Source organism: Balearica regulorum, chromosome 12 (assembly GCF_011004875.1).
Source record: "Balearica regulorum gibbericeps isolate bBalReg1 chromosome 12, bBalReg1.pri, whole genome shotgun sequence".
NCBI lineage: Eukaryota > Metazoa > Chordata > Aves > Gruiformes > Gruidae > Balearica > Balearica regulorum.
In genome coordinates, this window is record NC_046195.1 from 23254595 (window position 1) to 23272482 (window position 17888).

General features: G+C 51.2%; 1 long non-coding RNA gene across 1 annotated transcript; it reads right to left on the reverse strand.

Moving 5' to 3' along the window:
* Positions 1-1350: 1350 nt before the first annotated feature.
* LOC142603535 (uncharacterized) lies at positions 1351-15785 on the reverse strand. The gene is made up of 3 exons (XR_012837483.1): positions 15132-15785; positions 12654-14750; positions 1351-8595 (listed from the first exon to the last, which is right to left on the reverse strand). It is a non-coding gene; the product is annotated as an uncharacterized LOC142603535 (long non-coding RNA).
* Between the last annotated feature and the right edge of the window lie 2103 nt (positions 15786-17888).

A 17888-nucleotide genomic window follows, 5' to 3' on the forward strand; every position in this document is an offset into this window, starting at 1 on the left:
AAGTTAATTAGATTAAAGTGTTTAAAAAATCACTTTCACAGCGAGACATGAGCAGAAAGCAAGATGCTTCTCTTCATTTAAGAAAACAAGAGTAATGTATTATATCAGTTAATTGGTTCAACTAAAACTTGGATAATTCAGTTACTTCAGAGTGACTGGGATTTAATAATAAACCCCTTCAGTTTAATAGCATCACAGTGCTCAGGATGCATGAAGATGTGCTACGCGTAGGCAAAGCTGTATCACAGGGCTGCTACAATCAGCCGTGTCCTGTGTGGTCCTGTGCAGCGCTGAAGGTGTCTTCAGCCAAAGAACAGGCACCAAGGGCATGATCCTGCTGTGCATAACGGGAGGAGCAAACAGCAGGCGGCCAGAGAGGAGTAATTACTCCTGGGGACCTCTTCAAAAAGGTCATCCTCAAATGGTTTTAGTATAGCTTCTTAAGCCTGTTCCTCAAGACTCTTTCTGTTACAGTGATCTACATTTTTAGCCCAGTTTTTCCAAGAAATGAAGCTTTACAGTCACACCATCTGTCTGTCTGCAAGTCCCCCTCCGAGAGCTTTTGTGCCTCTTGTCCGCTCGTGGCAGAAGTGTGCAGGTCTGCAAAGCCTTGTGTGCTGCAGCGTGCCAAAAAAATTGGTAACTGTTGTCAGGCAGACGCAGAGTGATTTTCCCATTGAGCTGAAGGGTGAGGGAAGGACTGAACACCCATCAGGAGGTGTACGTAGGGGCAGGACACAGATGCTTTGGAAATCAGGTGTCTTTAGTTCTGCTGTTCACTAACTCATAGAACCCCAGAATCCCAGACTGGTTTGATTGGAAGGGACCTCCCAGCCCATCCAGTGCCACCCCTGCCATGGGCAGGGACACCCTCCACTAGCCCAGGATGCCCAAAGCCCCATCCAACCTGGCCTTGAACACTGCCAGGGAGCCAGGGGCAGCCACAGCTTCTCTGGGCACCCTGTGCCAGGGCCTCAGCACCCTCACAGGGAAGGATTTCTGCCTCAGATCTCATCTCCATCTGCCCTCCTGCAGCTTCAGGCCATTCCCCTTGGCCTGTCACTCCCTGCCCTTGTCACCAGCCCCTCTCCAGCTTTCCTGGAGCCCCTGCAGGGACTGGAAGGGGCTCTAAGGTCTCCCCGGAGCCTTTTCTTCTCCAGGCTGAACCAGCCCAACTCTCCCAGCCTGTCTCCATAGCAGAGGTGCTCCAGCCCTCACATCATCTCCGTGGCTTCTTCTGGACTCGCCCCAACAGCTCCATGTCCTCCTTGTGCTGGGGACCCCCGAGCTGGATGCAGTACTGCAGGGGGGGTCTCACCAAAGCGGAGTAGAGGGGCAGAATCCCCTCCCTCAACCTGCTGGTCACGCTGCTGGGGATGCAGCCCAGGACACGGGTAGCTTTCTGGGCTGCCAGCGCACACTGCTGGCTCATGTTGAGCTTCTCATCCCCCAGCACCCCCAAGTCCTTCTCCTCAGGGCTGCTCTCCATCCATTCCCCACCCAGCCTGTACTTGTGCTTGGGATTGCCCCGACCCATGTGCAAGACCTTGCACTTGGTCTTGTTGAACTTCAGGAGGTTTGCACGGGCCCACCTCTCCAGCCTGTCAAGGTCCTGAATTGCTCTTCTTTCTCCCCAGAGAATAGGTGTGGGTCTAGACGCTCTCAGCTGCTTACTTAGAGCTATTTTTGTTTGTAAGTAGGGCTGTACCTGTAATGCACCTCTCATTCAGTCCTTTCTGAGCCTGAATCTTTCCTCCTGGTTTCTGCACAACCCACGCTGCTGGGACGTGCCGTGCTCTGAGCCAGGATCAGCTAAAATGCTTTCCATGCTGGAGAAGCGCAGCTCCGTCCTGGCTGTGTCCTGCACGCCCACAGCCAGGCTGCAGCTGGGCTCTGCCGGGGGTCCACGTGTGCCTGCCCCGTTGTACCTCACCGGCCAGGTGGAGAGCAGCGTGCATCCCTTTCTCTTCACAAGCAGGTTCTTTAATTAGTTTCTTTTTAAGGCTGGATTAAATTGCAGAGGGCCCTTGCCTACCGATTCTGGTGGCTCTGATCTTGCCAGGTAGGCTGAAAATGAGCTTCCAGGGTGTGAGCGCACCCTGTGCTTGCAGAGGAGCCTGTCTATCTGCTGGGTGAAACACTGCTGACGGTCTTACTTTCCTCACCGCTGCAAGGTTTTCATTCTGACCATTCCACTGTGTTGGCTTTCGATGTCTTTGTGCCAAGTTTGATCTTGAGGCCTCTCTTTAAGCTGAGCAAGACATTCAAATTATTGGTAGAAGGTCTGAGATATAACGATTAATCTTTCTGTATACTTTAGATTTATGCGTGATTTCAAAGCAAAGGTCAGTTGTTCCACAGTGCTTGGTAGGACTGTTTGTTCGGATGTACAAAAAGATTCATTTTTAGAATTAGGCAATCAACTTCTTGTTCATCAGTTTTCTATGGAGAAGAAGGAAGACACTCCTCCTTGCCCCCACATCCTGTCCTGTTGCATTAACCCAAGATCCAGCATCCACAAGATTGGAAAATGCTTTGAGATGCAGCATCTTCCCCACCCTCCCCCAAGTCTACTTGCTTTTGATATACTTCAATATTTTTCAAAAGTTAACACTATTGAAGTTTAGTTGTAAAAATATTTACCCCAAAGACAGTGTGGGGTTAGGACAGAATAGGCACAGGCTCCAGAGATACCCATGAAGAGGTATCAAGTATATGATATATACTGTAAAATATTACGATTTCTCAGTGGGGGCTTTTAGGTACATTTAGTTATAGTCACAGTGTAGTTGTATTCATCTAACGAGTTTATCGTCACCTTCACTTTCCACACAGGATAGCTAAAGCTTTATAATTATGAAGTGCAAAGATTTATGGGGATTCCTGCCGTGACCCCCAGGGATCGGCGGAACTGGGCTTTTGCCACCTTGGCCGTTGTGTCCCGGTTCTGAGGAGGGGGACGGCAGGCACTTTGAGGGGGCTCTGTCCCTCTGAGGAGGGTCGCTGTGCAAAGACACTGAATGTGTTCCTTGGCTCAAGGCTCTGCTGCGAGCCTGGACTGCCCGGCAGTAAGAACATCAAATGCCATCTAAGCCATGGCTCCGAGCCACAGGCCGTGCTTCCTTCCAGCAGTATTGAAATGCTTCCCTCTGTCTAGACTATTTCATGTCCTTTTCAGTGCCTGTTTTATGCCCAGAATTTTGTGGCAGCAGCCTGGGAGCATAATAGCCTGGCCCTGGAGAAACAGCCGTCGAGACAGAGAGTAACGTTCAGATTGTCTACGCTCGCAGGCGGTGTTGTACCCAGACAGAACAACTCCTGCCTTTCTTCGAGGCCGTCTTGTCTCATACATAGTTTATGCAAATATTCTGTGAGCAGTTTGATATCTGGCTGCTAGTGAACCTACTGGAAGTAGATCTCCCTTCTACATCTCGTTGAACACAGAATCAGAAGAGTTAAGTTTGTTCTTTGTCTGGTAGAGGACATGCTAGAAACTGCTGGTTCAAAAAGATTAGGCACAGTAATTAAAGCATAATTGCTATTAATAGTTGTCTTCCTAATCAGACTTATCTCTCTATTGCTCCTTACCTCAGAGGATTTTTTCTTCTTTGTGTTTTTCTGGAAATGTATTTGCTATGGATGAAACTGAAGCCAAACCATGGGCATAAACATGTTTGGTAAATATTTTGCATTAAACGAGTCCAGCACGCACACTGACGTGGGTCCCCCGGCAGAGCTCTGTGGGAACGGATCTGGTTTCCTCTCCCTGCCGAAGCGCAGCGGGGCAGCGCAGTGCGCATGGTGCACGGGGAGCCCAGCAGAACACACGCTCGCCCCCAGACCACCAGTGCTTTGTACATAAAGCCACAAGCTGCTCCTGAACATGAGCCTGCTCTCCTACCTGTGAGCACCAAGTCTGCTCCTGGTGCCCTGCTATCCCCAACCCCAAGCACCGCCGCCTCTGACGCTGTTCGTACATATGGGGCAGGGAGGCTGAAGGGTATATTCTGAGTGGCCCCAGGTTTCAGGGTATGTGCCCAAACCCCGCCATTTCCCTGCTAATTCAGAGGTGTTTTTCCAGTGCGTACAATTAGCAATTAGCTGCCTGAGACACAGGCAGCGCTGCACCCGCGAGCAGATGCTCGTGCTTTATCTGCCCCTGCACTTACCTCGTGTGAGCCACCGAAGCACTGTCCCAAAGTCAGGCAGCGAGATGCTGCAAACCATCACCCTGCAGCTCGTCAGCTTTTGGTCCCTTCCCAGCTCCTCCCAAGCAGTGCCGCTTGCTGCATGTCTCCATGGCTTCCTCCCCAGCTTGCAATTTCTATATCCTGACAATGGAATTTATACTGCTCATATATTGTGTTATATACGTGAGGTATCATACCGCATCTGGAGATGCTGCTGATTCCTGGTGTCCCCCATGACATGGGCAGGGTTTAGGTGGCCAGGGACTATCACCACATCAAACTGGGGCTCTCCTTGGCTGGCCTGAGCCTGGCCCTGCGCACGGGGCAAGGCTCTCTGCTCACCCTGAGAAACCAAACTGCTTTTAACGGTGTATCTTACTCTTTGATTAGTTTGCAACCCTGCTGTTAAATACTGCAGTCGCCTGTGTGGTCCTTACCTTGGTGGCCGTATCATTTATCTGAGGTGTTACGCGGGAGCTGGCTGCTCAGACAGGGGTCCCCATCGCGAGGGTCAGAGCAAGAGCTGATAATGCCAGGTGCCACTCCTTTCTGTTGCAGGCAAGACACGAAGTAAGGCAGCTTGTGATCTGCAAAGTCCAGCCCTTGACACAGCATTTGTGGAGATTTTAAACTTACAGTCCAGTACAATTCGATCTCATGTCAACTACGTTTCTCTCTGGACATCTGTGTTGGTGTAGTGGCAGTGTCAGATGTGCTCTGTTCCTTCCTGACTTTCTCTGTGTTACTCTGTGCAAAGAGAACACATTTTTCTTCTGTCCTGGTTTTATCTTTCCTGCACACTCTCTCCATCATGCTCCTCTGTCTGCCTCACTTTCTGTTGTTCCCCTGTTTCTGCTGTCTTCCTTTTCCTTTTTCTTCTTTTCCAATATTCATATTCTCCCCAAGTGCAGCTGTGCAACTACAGGAGTAATCCCCAATCAATCTGCCAGCCCTTTGAAGAATGGTTGTGTTCTTCCATGTCGGCTTAATTACCGCGTCCCGTTGAGGATGCGAAGGCCTTCTGGGAAGGGAGAGAAGAGGCAGCTCTGAACACGGCATTCAGTCCGGGGACTGCGCGCGGGGATCGCAGTTCTCCGGTGGGATGCTGCCTGCCATCTGGCCTCTGGACACCCCGTGAGCACCTCCAGCACCTTGCTGTGTTGAATTTATTAGGGGTTGGGTTCTTACAGACCTGTCCTTCAAGTGCTGAGCTCTTCAGCTCTGGTCTAGAAAAGTGCTTGCCAGCGTCCTCAGGATTAAGCACCTTATTTAGTATTGGCTGAATTGGGTCAGAATTCGCCATGCCTGGCAGGAACAAGCCTACACCGCATAAAACACACAACAGTGAATCAAATCTAACAGAGTAACTAGGAACGACTCCTAGCTGGTTTGGCTCCTGTGTGCTTGACCTACTGGCTTCTCTACGTGCAAATGGAGATTCTTGTTTTCCCACTCCCTGGGTCCTGGGTCTGCCTCGCTTACCTGGCCATTGCCAGTACTGATGAACCGAACTTCTCCGTGCATGAACTTTGCAGGAAAATCCATCTTGCTTTGTGTGTCTGAAAACCTTTATTGTCTAAACACCATCATTTTCTGGAAATAGCAAGAAGTTGTTATTAATGGGCCTGATCCTGTGAGGAGCTGAGCTCACTTCGTTCCTGATAACTTCCTGGGCAAACGAATCTATTCCACAGCCCACCCACACGTCTCTGCTCCTGTTACGAGGAGTCGCTTTAGTGATGCACGAGCCGGTGAGTGAACACACAGGGTTGGCTATACAGGGCTTGGGCCAAACTTACCTCTCACCACATCCTGGCCAGGCTGAACCAGGAATTGCCTCACCTACCCCATCTATAGCCCCAGCCAGAAGCCCTTCTGGTGCCTGAATAGGAAACCTACAGCTATGGTAACATTCAACTTGAGATCTTGGTTGCTTTTTAAAGATCGTATAGCAAGATGGACTGTGGAACGCTGTATGCATCAAACCAGTGTGTTTCTCGAGTAGACAGGGTCACGTCATCTCTGTGCTTTTTACAGAAATAGCTTCCAGATGTAACCGTTGTGTCACGGTACATTTATGAAATTTGGCAGTATTGCAGGATGTGTGTTTTTTGTGTGTGTGATGTTAAATCCATGCTCCAGTCTCATCTCTGACCTGCAGACAGGGTTTGTCCCAGCCTCTTGGGCTTTGTGTACTTTCATCTTTGAGGACCACAATAAACAACCCTGGGTGGTGACGAGACACAGCCAGGGCTGAAACACTGGGCCTGAGTTTTCCTCTGATGGCATAGGCAGGCATGGAAACAGAGGGAAGGCATTTGAAGGCTCCCAAACACACAAACAAGGGGATTTAGCAGTCAGCATCTCCTCAGACAGACACTTGGAAGTCCACAGGAATACAAAACTCCTGCTGGGCTACAGCAAGACCCAGCAGAGAACCACTGCTGGTAGAGCAGCATCACCTCCAGCTCTGGGTGGGCCACGGGAGCTCCCGTGTGTGTCACCATCCCCATGCCCAGGGAGATTTGGGTCCGGTCAGCCAGGCTTTCCTCATTCCAGAGACCCGCTCCTGTGGGACTGGGGGCTCTGGAAGGGGTCTAAACATCTGACTGTGAAGTTACTTCTTCACACACAGAACTAGTGCAAGAGCACATTAGTATGCTCTACCATTAGCTTCTCCAGTGGGAAGACAGCTAGGTTTTCAATCTCCAGTGAAAAACGAGAACAAAAATACTTCCCACTTTGCAACTATTTGCATTTTTTCATGGCCTTTTAATGCTGGTAAGTGGTGTTAGAAAAATCCAAGCACAAATTAAACCAGGTCTGGTAAATGCGTTCAGTCCTTCAGATGACAGGTGCCAAACATCTCTCATTGACTGTTGCTGTTAGATTATTGTTACTGGTTTGATGCAGAAATTCTCTTTGGATGCACTCTGAGGCTACGCCTTGTCCTGAGCCGTGGGGGAGGATGCTGCTGTGTCCCATGCATCCTCCTCTGGCATCAGCCACTTTGGGCAGGATGAGGCTCAGTGGTGCAAGCCATCTTCTTCAACAGCAAGTTGGTCCATGAGAAGACATCAAGGGTACTTTATTGCTCTGCTGCATGTCGAGCTTGCTAACCCTCTTAAAAGTGGGGGGAAATAATCATAACCCTTTACAAAGAGCTTTCTCATTAAAAAAAAACAACAAACAACAAAACCGCGCCACACGAGAAAGAGGGCATCTCAGGTTTTTTCCTGGTCATGCGCATTTCTCAGCCATCAAAGCATATGGTGAGTGATGAACAGTGACACATCAGAGTTTAGTTACATCTCACGTCATAGGAGACAGCCTTTAAGGGGTTTTTAGTCATAAAACTGGATTAAGAGAGGTTTTTCTCCTTGTGGAAGTTAAATAAACCAGCTTGCAGAGTCTTGGGAAGCTGTTTCCAGTGGGGATCCCTAAAGCCCTCCCATGGGTCATCAGATGGGTTTCCACCTCATCAGATCCTATCCCCAGCTTGCACAATGTGAGGTAAAGCCAAAGCTGGTGGTGACAATACGCTATGGCCACATCTAGAGCTCTCCTACCAACAGAGGGTTACCTTTTGTTGGGCACGGCAGGAGCAGATCTTACTTGACATGAGAATTGTTGCCTTGGCTCAAGGAGGAATTAATGTGGTGGCTAGAGATGGATTAACTGAGGACATGGAGTGACACAGTCAGCCTGGCAGGCTGTGAGAGTGAGAGCCAGTCTACCTCCGAATCTGTGAGCTATTGCAGCACAGCTCATTTCTGCACTGGGCAGAAGATGATCTTGTCCAGCATTTCAGAACGGATGGGCTGAGTCTGCTCCAGAGCAGATATGGACCTCTTGAATGGTGGGGCAGTGCTAGTGCACCGGAGCGTAAAGAGAAGCAGCTGACAGAGGTGGGAGTTGGATTCGTGGGCTGGTGGCTTGCAGCAGAGTGTGTTTGGGTAGATCCCATCTGGATGAAAAGCTTCCATCTCTGTTGCACACTACAGACATCGGGACACCCTGCGGTCCGTCGGGTGGTTATTCACTGCAGCTGTCATCTTCTCTAGTATTTCACTTTGTGATCAGAAGATGATGCTAGAGAATGAAAGACAGTTGAACTCTGAACATCAAGAATAATAAAAGTAGGCAGAACTCTAACTCTGTGCTTTGTGGTGGGTTGCTCAGCACAAGATAATCTGGAAAGCGTACAAAAGTGTGAGGCCGCCTGGCCCTCTGTGTGGACCCCTTTGTGAGTCCTTCCAGACTCCGGCACCTGGGTGCTCACATTCATGCCTTGCGGGGAGTGTTAAAGAAAGATAAGGCTGCTTCGCTCAAAACCCCAAGAGATGTTGGCCTCCACATCTTGTCTTGCTTTTGAAGTAACAGATGTAACCTATTTGTTGGATGCCTGAAGGGCATTAGGAAAAGGTCAGTGGTTAGAATACAGATGACATACTTTAAAAGTGCATTAAAATAGCACAATTCATTAGATTTAAACTAGGAGGAGCAGAATGTTTGGAGTTAAGGGTGGCAGTGCTTTTATAACCCCCTTTGAGCTTCGAGGCCCATTTTGTGTGGAGGAATTTGAAATGCAGGTAGGTTCGCATGCCTTTTTTTTGGCTCGTTATAAAATATTCATACTGCAGTTCAAAGGAACTGAAGTCAGGACTTCTGAGTCCTCTTCTGCGACTGACATGATGTATGCCCGTGCCCTGTCTGTATTCCTCTTTTTTCCAATACACAGGCTAAGGGCCAAACCCCGTTTGTGATCCCTACGTGACTATCCCACCGGTGAGCAGGATAACCTTACGCCGCTGTTCGGTCTCTGAGCGTCTGCCACCGACGTGTGTGTGCAACCTCACCACTCTCTGGTAGTCAGCTCACAGGTGGTATTGTGCAATTTAAAAAAGAGTGATACTTCCTTCCCCAGGAGACCATAGTGATGCTGAAAATGCTTTTGTGGTCTATCACAGAATTACATGTGTAGACAAATGGGTACATCATAGAAACCATCAAAAAAACCCCCACAATACATAAAACATATCTTAACAGACTTATTTTCTAAGCTACCAAAAGCAGTTAGACTGCACTGGAACCTAAACTCTTTCTTTTTTCAGTCATTCTGAATTCTACAAGTTCCAAAAAAATTAATATTGAGACGACAAACCCATTCTCCTGGGATTTTTTTTTTTTAATTAGAATTTTAACAGGGCTGCTTTCAGCCCCCTGCATGTTTTCACAGATCTGTGGGGAGCCCCATCAGGAGATGCACATCAGCACAGGCGAAAAGCATGGCGTACCAATCCCACCCATGCTCATAATCATTGACTTTAGAGCGTCAACCACCCTTTGGACAGCCAGAGAGGTGCTGCTGATACGTATGCTAAGAGCCGTGGTTGTCTGGTGTCCTGAATGTACACGCGTGGCTCTGATGGTTGGGTGGAAGCAACTGCTTGAGCAGGTGAGTGTCCAGCAGAAAGCCCTGTGCTCAGGCGGGCTCCTTCTGTCACGGTGGTGCTTGTTGGTGCTGGTCGGTGTGAGTGGGGAGATGAGCTCTTACAGTTATGACTTACTCTAACAGCTCTTTTATGTTCAGAAAAGTTTGGCCAAGAGCAAAACCCTCGTGTTATAAACGAGACGCTTCATTTTGTGTTCAGATCCCGCTCTGCATCAGCTGCCATGAAGGGCAGACAGCTGCCCAAGTGGCCTCGTCTTTGCAGTCAGAAGCTTTAGCTGAGTATTGCCAGGCGGGATAGTTCAAGGACAGGTTGTACAGAGATTTTTGTAACCCTTTTTTTTTTTGCTTATTTTTGCTTATTCCCTTTTGACAAGGTTTCTGTCACTTTCTACCCTGTGCAGAGAGATCACGAAGTCTTTAAATCTTTTTGAGCAGCTCCTGAGGTGGAAACAGATGGGCTGAGACAGGTACCTTGAGACAGAAGGTGGTTCCCAGGGAAAGGAATCAGTCTAATGGTGGCTTGAGTTTGGAAAGAAAGGGGAGATGGAAGAGACCTCCACTACGGTAACACCGTTCTCTGCACCGTATGCTCCAGTGTGCTACTGAAGGAGTCTGTGCTGCTTTGTCCCATACCTCATTCCCATGCAGGAAGACTACTCTGATCCTCAGCCTGGATCCTCCTTTTCTCAGTCCCGTCTGTATCTGCTGCAGCAAACTGACCTCTCTGCTGAAAGGATTCCTCTCATTTTCACTGTGTTCATGTTATCGCAGCAGCGTATTACGGGTGTGAGACCATACTGTTTTTCTAAGAGCCGGCACTGCCATTTTAAGCTTAATGCAGCTACTGATGTAGCCTCATGAATACAGATGAGCTGTCTCCTTCCTTCCCCTGGTACCTGGGGAGGTGACGCTGAGGGGTGCACTCTCACTGTCTGCAAAAGCAATTTGAAATGGGACAAATCAAGATTTCAAGCTGAGTTCACACCCACATTAGGATGGAGTAACCCTCAGCTGTCCTCAGACTCCTGCAAGACTCCACCGGGGTTGTCTCAGGACAGCCAGATCAGAATTTGGCTCAAAACAAAAAGCTGTTACAACACTACTGTCCCCTATTACCGATTCCTGCGTCTTCGGTCCCCGAGCAAGTGATTGTGGAGCAAACGCCATCAGTGACAAGCAGAGTCTGTCAGCACGTCTTCATAGTCCTGTCGTTGGAAAGCCATCCTTGGTAAGAACAGATTGTCTTCCTTCAACATGTCCACGTCCTGAAGGAGGAGTGGATTTGCTTCTCTAACTCCAGATTGGAAACTCTGCCCCTGAGCCATGAAAGCAACGGCAGAAAAGAGCTCCCTGTAGTCTTCTGGAGAGAAAAGAGGATTATAGCCTAGGCCAATCAAACAAAAAAGACCACGAGAGTGGGCCAGCGAAGCAGCCAAGGGACCCTTCCTCCAGGAACGCTATCTGCAGGGCATCCATCGCTCATGGCCAGGTGCAGGCAGCAGCTCCTGCTCCCCAGCAGCACAGACCAGGATTGATGTTGGCATCCGAAGGATGAAGGCAAAAGAGCTCATCCAGTCTTTTCGAGCACAAGCAAAATGGACAGCAGGTCCATGACGAGCATTTCCTTTGGCCACCCTGGAGATCTGGTACTGCAGGCAGCTGCCTGCACTGGCTGCACCCAAAGCAAACCCTGAGCAGCGCTGTGGCCAATTAGGGGGGCCCTGCAGGAACTGCAGGATGTCTCATGTCCTCCTGTCTCTGAAACACGTAGGAGTGGGATGGAAATTACGTCACCTGGTAGTATCTCGATGTCAGCACTGACACTAATCCTTCCTGAAGGCAGCAACACGCTGCTTTGCTGTGGGTGGGATGGTCAGCGGGTGCTGTGAGGATCCGAGGGGGCAGGGGTGCTGCTCAGTGCATCTGCCAGGAGAAATGCCCAGTGGCTCTGCCAGTGGTTCTGCATGGAGCCTTAGTCCTGGCCAGCTGAGCGAGTATTGTCTCAAAATGTCCAGGGCAGTTCTGTAGCTCCTTGCTCTGGGATTCATTGGTGCTACCAGCAATGGACTTGCAACGGGCAGGAGGGGCTTTACCCTTACTCTTCTTTATTATGCTGAAAACCCTGAAATGCTGCAAGTGCAACATTTCCTGTCCTGCTTGCTCCCTTCATCAGGGAGAGACAGGTCAGCTGTCTCTCCTGGATGGACAGGAATGCGTGGCAGTCCATGATGGCAATGAGTCAGTCTCTCCAGCTGAGGGATGCTGCCCAGTCCGTGACTCACCCTGCCTCACTTGGTACTGCATCCATGCAAATGCTGCAGAGAAACCAGGAGTCTGGCGAGGTGCTCCCCAGCTGGGAAGTCTTTCCTGTTTGGTCCCTCCTGGGGAGGAGGTTGCCACGCTGAAGGTGCTTTTTAGGGGGGTCGTAAGGATCTCGGTCTGCACGGGTCTGCAGAGCCCCCGGGCCGGTCACGGGGATCGTGGGGAGCAGGGATGCCTCTGCACCCTCCGAGGGCCCTCCTGCCTCGTGGGGAGTGTGGCCACAGGAGGCAGGGGATGCCCACGCCCATCTCCGATGCTTATTTTAGGAGCAGCTTTGCACGGCATCAATAAACCCGCTGCCGTCATTTAGCAGTCACGAAGTGAGACAGACTCGGGAAAGCAGGCTATGGGAGGGGGGTGGGAGCAAGGCATGAGCTGATTTAGAAAATAGGCTCTGCAGCATTTAGGAGCGTGCATGCACGAAGCTGCCTGCCTCTCCTTTGAGCTGAATAACGCACAGTTATTGTAAGTGGCCCTGTTATAATTAGAGGTGTACTGACCTGCGTGACAGCAGCAAGTTGTCAAATGCCACCCACAGGCTAGTGAGCAGGATGAGTAATTTGCACCCCCACCGTCTCTCCAGCTTCGGTGACGGCGCTGGCGGCTGGAGAGGGTACCGGCTGCCCAGCCTGCGCCCGGAGCCCTGCGCCGAGGAGGAGGAGGAGGAGGAAGGGCACTGCTCTCACCTGGTTACTGTTGCTTGGGAAACCACTCCCTCCGCATCTGCTTCTTCAGTACAGTGGTTCAGCCTTCCAAAAAGGTGATCTCATGATGGGGCATCTTAAAACCCAGCACAGGTGCAAGAAAAAGCACAGAGGAGGGATGGAAATATTCCTGAAGGTTTTGTGAGAACAAATACCTACAAATATTTGTGTTTTCACGTGCAGCATCAGAGAAGCAGACTTGTAGTTGAGTGGATGTGTGCTCCAGACTGCAGTCTGCTGAGCTCTGGAGATGAAATTTTGGCCCCACAGACATCAGTGATGAACTTCCACTGACCCCCAGGGCCAGGTTTTGCCTGGGGACCAGGAGCAGCACTGGAAGGGCTCAGCTGGGCTCTGCTCCTCACCTTCCCTCTGCTCCTGTACGGGTCTATCAGGCACATTTATACCTGGGAGATTTCAACTGATACATTTGTGAGGACAGATGCCTGCAGGGTCTCTCACTAAGGTGAGGAGAAGTCAGTGCCATGCGCTGGGGGGATGCGAAAAGACTAGGGGCACGGAGGATTCCCTGGCTCCGCTCTGTGTGCACGGTGTGGGGGTGAGGAGAGCTGCCTCTTCCGCAGTGCTGGGTGAGGAACGCGTGCAACCTGCCGAGCATCTCCTTCGGCAGCAGGACGATGGACCTGCATCTCCCCAGGGAACTTCCTTCCCAGAAGGGTGCTCTCCTGCTGTAGCAGAGCTGGGCAGCCTGTGGGACTTGGCTTCTGATCAGAGAAACCTGCTTTACCAGGAGAGAAATTCAAGCATTTCCTTAAAAAAAAATCATTATTTCCTCTTAATAAAAATTTAGAAGTTTAAACACCCCTCTCAATGGACTTGGTGAAATGGTCTGTGTGTGATTCATCTGGGCTTCCCTTAGTAGCTGCTCCCAGAGTGACGCGTTTCTTCTTGCTGCCAACGGGAGAGGCAGAAACGTTCAAAAGGAGCTTGTCATAAAGGGGGTTAGCATTTGGGGGGGTGGTGGGAGACTGGCCAGCTGCATGCTCCAGTGGAGCTTCGCTGAGCACCAGCCACTCTCCTCCCCAGAGCCCTGCAGCGCGATCCCATCCTGGAGGGGCTGCCGGGGTGGGGATGGAGGAGCGCTCCCCCGGCGCACAGCACTGGGCCGTGGGGGCAGGAGGAGGTGGAGAGTCCAGGGGTGGGACCAGACCTGGGTACCACCCTTCAGGAGATGGCCCTGAGCTTGCCGGGCTGCGCACGGGGCCCTGGACTGGGCTGGATCTGTTTCCATGCACCAGCAGCCCTTGTGCCCCGCATGCAGTAGCTGCAGCTTGCTTGTAGGGTTTATTTTCCTGCAAACCCGTGATTTTATCCATTCTTTTATCCATACGAGCTTGAGGATGCTCTTGGCTTTCTGTCTCCGGAGAGGAGGCAGTGTCTTTGCTTTAACCGTGCTGTGAGTCCTAAAGAAAAAAATTAGTCATTTTAGTCAATTTTTCTTTGCCTTTTAGTGGGAGGTGCCCCTCTGCTCACTGGGGAATTAGATGAGGCTTTTTTCAATGTTCTGATTTTCAAATGGGGAAAGCGGCTGTTCGTTGTGGGAGCCTTTGGGTCCTGCAGATAACCCTTCCACTTGGCAGCAGCACAACCTTCCCTCTAAAATCGGTCCTTGATGACAAGAACTGGCACTTTTGGTGTTCCTAAATGATGACATTAATCGTTTGTTGGTTTTATTCACTCTGCCAGAAACATTTGGTAATTCCTTTTTGTTTCTCTTCCCTTCTTTGGGCTGCTTTCCAGGCACTTCCAACCCCTTCTTTTCCTTGGCTAGATGCATCCTCTCTGCCCTCCCAAACTCCTTTCCGTGGTTACGGATTAGAGCAAGCAGAAGCTAACAACCAATTTCTCCACCGACTTCTTCGCTTTGCAAAAAAACGTTATTGGTTTTGAAATGGTGAAGCCGTCTGTGCTGTACAGAAGAGCCAGGACTGCAGCACCTCTTCCAGGGCACTAGGGACCATCCGCATCTGGGCAGCATTGTGCTCGTTTGCTGGAGAAACGGGTGTCCAATGCCAGCGCCTCCGTTGAGTCACCATCCACTTCTAATGTCACTTTGATCTGACAGAAAGAGAAACATCTCTCTGAGCTAAAGATCTTCCTGTCCGAAACTCTAGGACACAATTACCACCCAGCGAGTACATTGTATATTGCCATTACAAATAATTTAGCTGCAACAATATGGCAGTTTAATTTGCCTTATTTATCTCAATCATTTTGCATGAGAGAGATAAATGCCTCAGCATGATTTCATATGGACGCTTCGTCTCCTTTAATGTGGTTACAGGTAAAGGCTGCACAATACATCCCTGCATAAAAATTAATCTTGCAGGCAATTGGCCTGAACTGAAGCACCCAAACCAGATACACAGAGACTTTGCTTGCGTCGTGGCTGTGAACCGTTCCAGCGTCCTAACGTGAATTAATTTAAAAGTATCTTACCTCCAAGCGCAGGAGAGGGAGAAAGGCAATATGCCCACACGTCCATGTCCACGTAGTCCTGCTGAGCACATACTTTGCTGCTTCTTTCCTTTTTTAGTTTAGAAATGTCAGCACTTTCCGTTCCCATGGGAACCCTGTCTCTTCCATTGGCACTCCGTTGCATTTAAAGATGCTGGGACTGGAGGGGCTGTGGTCTGTCTGGAAGCGTGTGCCGACCGTTCCCGGCTCCTGGCTCAGCAGAGAGGGCTGGATGTGGCAACCCCGGTCCTTCCCTGGGCATCCGGCTCCTCCGACTGCCCTGAGCGGGGCCGAGCCCAGCGGCCCTGGGCTTGCAGGGGCAGCCTCAGCAAAAGGCGTAACCGGGAGAAGGACTCAGAAGCTGATTGAGAACCACTATGGGCCTGATTGTAAGCTCTCTTCGAAGTTCCCGGTGAGCTCACGGGAGAGTACGGGATCTTCCCGGTACGGAGGGAAGCGTGGCGGATACATAAGCACCCCGGTGAAACGCGTTTCTGATGATGAAACTCGCGGTGTTAAAAACCAGATTTTGCTACTGTTCCGAATCTCGGAGTTAGGAACCAAGTTAGGAGGATCCATTCGCTACTGAAGTCATCTGTGATGTGACAGACTATCAGTAACAGACTTGGTGAGGTTCAGCCGGTCAGTACTTCTCGGGTTTATACTCTGGAATATGTTGGGTTAATGTAATTCAGCAAACGTGTGCTGAGTTCACTGGGTTTATGGGTGCCAGGGTGGGGCTGCAAGATGCTTCTCTTCATCGCCTGGTTTCAAAGTGCTGCTTCTTAAAAAAGATCCTTTCAGAGCAGTAGGACGTGTGAAACAATGCTGCGAACTGCTGACAGGTACCATGGCAATGGGCTCTGCCAGGAGCTGCACCGCTCTTCGGGGCTGCTGCTCCTATTCACTGAACTATTTTTCACTCCATATTTATGAGCATTCCCACTCCTGAAGGATGCCGACAGCTCTGCCAGATATTGCTAATATCTCGGGCCGGGGGCGTGCAGCCTGTACCCCTGTTTCTGCCGGGCAGAGGGAATCAGGCTGCAGCTCTGTCTGCACCCAACACGCGGGTCGGGGACGGTGGGAGCTGCCGAGGTGCCAGCCTGAGAAGTGATGCTGAGATCAGGGTCCCACCACCGGTGCAGTGGGATAGCGCTCACGCCCCGCCGTTTCCAGCTGATCCGTGCCCCTGCCTGCGCCTGCCTGCCTCCAGAGCCCTTCCCTGAAGCTGCCTGTGCTCACAACACGTGCTGGGGAAGCTTTACCTTCTGCTTTTTGTCTCACTTGGCCTCTCGGCTCCCTTTGTTTTGCACGAGACCTTTCTAATGGTTAAGCTGTGCCGCCGTGCTCCTGGTCCTGAGGAGCTGTGCACCAAAAGGTGCCACCGGCTGTGCCAGGCCCGGCATGGTTACTCTTTAGTGGGGTATAGTTTTGCTAACTCCTCGGCAGGTGCAAAAATACAATTGCAGCTTGTCAGACCTGCTGTGTCGGAGCTGAGAAAAAGAGACCGCCTCGGTCATTGCCCCTGGCCCGAAGGGAAGAGCTCCACGAGGCTGCGTGCCCGGTCCTCGCGGCCGTGCCTGCCCCGTGCCCCGCTGTCACCGTCCCGCGGCCTCCGGCTCCTTCCGACCTTGTGGCCACAGGTCTTGGCTCTCGGATCCTGCCAGTACTTGTGGATGCAGCCACTGGTGATTTCTGCTCTGCCACGGTGTTCCCTGCTGAAGTGCATCTGGTGCTCCGTGTCGTGCAGGGATTTGTCAGTGGCACAGTAATGGATTTATTATGCAAGGGTGTAATGCCGTCGTTTGAGCTGACTAATAAAGTGCAGCACTGCATAATGCAATCTTCCTGTTCTGCTGGGAGACTCATATGGACATCAAATCCCTGGGAAGGGTGGTTCCCCCCCTGAAGAGATGCTACAGCAGGCAGGGATGTGGAGGGGAGCACTTCCAGGCAGGAGACAGCAGCCCTGCCTGCAGCAGGGTCCTGCCCTCTCCTGCCCCCCCCCAGACCTGGGCACAGCCCAGCCACCACTCTCGTGCCCAGTGTCCTCCTGACACACCGTCCCCCCCAGCACGCTCACGCCCAGGCTGTGGGGAGCTCCATCCAGGCTACGCTGGGTTGTGCTCCCATGCCTGCCGGCCACCCGAGGCAGCCGCCGGGCCAGCGCTGAGCAGGCGCAGGCAAAAAGCCTCCCCCCTCCATCGTCCTGACTTCACGGAGCTGGAACACGGACCCTGTTCTCGGTGCCGCCTGGGTATGGAGGTGACATCCCTCCCTGCTCCTGGCACGCACGCTGCAGCGCCTGCAGTTGCAACAGAGCCGGTGCAAACGCCGAGCTGTGCCAGCTGCGGTGCTCAGCCGGCACCGCACCCCCGGCAGTGCTGTGCCACAGCCGGAGGAGAGACGGGGTGCTCCCCCTCCCTGGTGCGATGTGGCTGAGCTCTGGGAAGCCAGATTTTCAGAACAGGAAGGTTAATTGCTATTTGCTTTCAAAGCCTTTATCTCATTTTATAACTAACTCCTCTCTCTTTCATCTTCCCCGTCTGCTTTTTGAAAAACGACATCGATCAATTCACTGTTTTTCAGGGTCCAAACCAGTTGCAGGTTCAGGACCAGTGAGAATAAACCGAGGAGACCCCTCTCAGGGCTGCGGTGGTCCCACAAGCAGGAACCTGCATTCCAGTGAGACAGATTTTGTAGAAATAGGCTTGAAGGGTGTGGAGAGTCATCGAG